Here is a 3,199-nt window from a genome sequence, read left to right on the forward strand (position 1 = left end):
AGGAATACTTCCAGAGAAATTACATATGCTGAAATTTGGTTTCTCAAGATCATCCTCTGAAGTCTGACTTCAGAGGATGATGAATGAGCAGGGGCTTAGGCTTAGGATAATTATATTTTACACTTAGGGCCAAATTAAACTTTTATTAAGAATTCTAATTCCTCAGTATTTGAGTTAAGAGTATTTGGAAATCCAAGATACATTAAGGATATCATATTAACTCTTTTTTTTTTTAAATTTTTATTGTGATTTGGGTGAAAGTTTACAGAGCAAATTCACTTTCCATTCAGCAGCTCACATACACTTTGTCTCCTGACCCTTGACTGTAATTTCCCACAATGCAACAGCTCCCCTCTCTCCCTGTGCATACACAGTCCTTTTATTCTCCCGTGATTGATCTCTCCAAGAGTTTACCTACCTCATGTAAATGTTCAGCTCATATGCCAACTCACAGGAGTGGGTTCAATTCCTGACCTGAAGGGGAGCTAGGGGCCATAGTCTCAGTGGTTCCATCAGGCTCTATCAGACCAGCAGACCTGGTCCCTTTTTTTTTTTAAATGATTTTGAGCTTTGTTCCACATTGTTCTCCCACTCTATCCAGGATCTCCTACAGAGATCCCCCTCTGAGTGGTGGATAGTGGTAGCCAGGCACCATCTAGTTCTTCTGGTCTCATAGTCATATAGGCTAAGGATCACATGGTCTACCAGTCTCTTGGACTAATTGTTTCCATGCAGCTTTGGTTTTCTTCATTCTTCTTTGCTCTGGATGAGGAGACACCCATTGTTGCATCTAGATGGCCGCTTGCAAGCTTTTAAAATCCCAGTGGCTACTCGCCAAAATAGTATGTGGAACAATGTTTTTGTATAGTATGTTATGCCAGTTGAGCTTGATGTCCTCCGTGATTATAGTCCTGAGCCCACAGATCCAACTACTCACTTCCTCTAGGTAGCTGGCTGTGGCCAAGAAGTGATTACAACTTCATCCTTTGTCAGCTCTACTATATACCTGGAAATTCTTACAGAACATATAAATACACTTGTAGAAACATTGTCTGCCAATCCTATACATGGTTATGGGAAAACTCCCCCCATACAGACATACCTAATAGTTCAGCCTGTCTACCCATCTATCCACCCATAGATCAGTGTTTGCCTTCACTGACAATGCACTATTGTATGTGCAAAAGGGTTCATCTTTGTTGTCTATACCTCCCATGTACCTCTCTGTGTCTTCCTCTTCTTTAATGCCACCATGGTGATCACTCACATTTGGTACATTGCCCTTCTCTACATCCAAATCTATACTTGTCTTACCTATCTAACAGTGTTCTCCCTCTCCCCTTCCACCCCTGTAACCAACAAAGAAAATTTCCTTCCATATATAAATCTTTCCTTGACTTTTTATGATAATGGACTAATACAATATTTGTCCTTCTGTGATTGACTTATTTCACTCAGCATAATGTCCTCCAACTTCATCTACATTATGCGGTGTTTTGCAGATTCTACATTATTCTTTAGGGTTGCATAGTGTTCCAGTGTGTGTATGTACCATAGTTTGGTTATCCATTGTTCTGTTGATCGGCACCTAGGTTGTTTCCATTTTTTACTATTGTAAATAGTGCTGCAGTGAACATGGGTGTGCATATATCTGTTCTTGTGCTGGCTGTCACTTCTTTGGGATATATACCTAGCAGTGGAATGGCTGGGTCAAATGGTATATCTGATTCCAACTCTTTAAGGAATCGCCATACTGCTTTCTACAGTGGTTGTGTCATTTTACAGTCCCACCAGCAATGTATGAGAGTCCCAATCTCTCCACATCCTTGGCAGCATTTGTTGTTTTCTGCCTTATTGAATTTTGCTGCTAGTTCTGGGGAAAGATGGAATCTCACTGTTGTTTTGATTTGCGTCTCTGTAATGGCTAATGATTGTGAGCATTTCTTCATATGTTTGTTGGCCACCTGGATATCCTCTTTGGTGAAGTGTCTATTGACATCATATTAACTCTTACTGCACATCAGAGTTTAACCTTGATATTTTGGGCCTGGTCATTGCTTTAAAAAATTTTATTTATTTTTTTGCCATTCTATATAATGCCATTATTTCACAGCTTCAGAAAGGAAATAGTTTTGTTTTATGTGTATTTCAAAGGGAATCTTTCTGACTGTGAAGATTCATGTCACAATATGTTCCTCCGTCATTAACAGGTGAAACACTTTTTTTTCAATCTTAGAGAAAGTTGTACCTATATTAGCTCTAAAGGATAGGACCTCTAACTCCATTTTTTGAAAGATTTCAGGAATTAGCTTATTGTTAAAGGACACTTCAAGTTTAGATGGAATGGCTCTTCTTTAAGTTCCCAGGGGATAAAGATCAAATTTGTTGTTATTTTTAAATTAATGTTTACCCTTAATGAATAAAAACAATTACTATAAACATTTAATCATGATGTTCATAACTCAAAAAACAAAAGAAGTTAACTTTACAACATACATAATGCTTAGTGTGCCCTTTAAGTTGGAAGAAATATGTTTATCCACTACAAGAATTTCTAAGTAGTGCATTAGAGCAGAGTGTTTTAACCAATGACACCCATTGGATGTATAAGCAAGGGTGAAAGGAGGTTATTAAGCATGAAAAAGTCAAATATTTGACTTTAATTATAATCCTCAAGAGTTTGCATAAAGAGCAAGATTGGTGAGATGAAGATGGTGATGCCTCATTGGCCTGAAGGCAGAACATTTGGCCAGGACCACTTTCAAGTCTTTAGTTTTAAGATGGATGATGAGGTATGTATGGGGCAGGGTGATGAGGTATAGGCCAGATCCTGGCCTCAACATTGCTCAACTGTAAGCAATAAGCAATATATGAAGCCATTATACCCTTGGTTATTATGATGACTAAAGTAATGACAAATCTGTTAATGCTATTTAATGTTAAGTGATAGACTATTAATGCAGTGTTTTAAAAGGCATATAACTCATTTCACTGGTCAATTTACTGTGTTCAATAGTCAGTGAAATTGTGATGGAAATGATTGTTGGACTCTGGATTAAATTGTCCATGAAGTCTAATGGTGTTCTGTAAGAGAGATCCCTAGTTATCATAGGTTGTATAGACATAGTCACGCAGCGAGGAAGAGGAATTCACTCAATGGTTTTGAGATAGTATCTATTATTTTCCTTTTTTTTTTTTT

The sequence above is a fragment of the Orycteropus afer genome, unplaced genomic scaffold (genome assembly GCF_000298275.1).
Source record: "Orycteropus afer afer isolate SDZICR_OR568_19922 unplaced genomic scaffold, OryAfe1.0 scaffold00040, whole genome shotgun sequence".
In the NCBI taxonomy this organism is placed as follows: Eukaryota; Metazoa; Chordata; class Mammalia; order Tubulidentata; family Orycteropodidae; genus Orycteropus; species Orycteropus afer.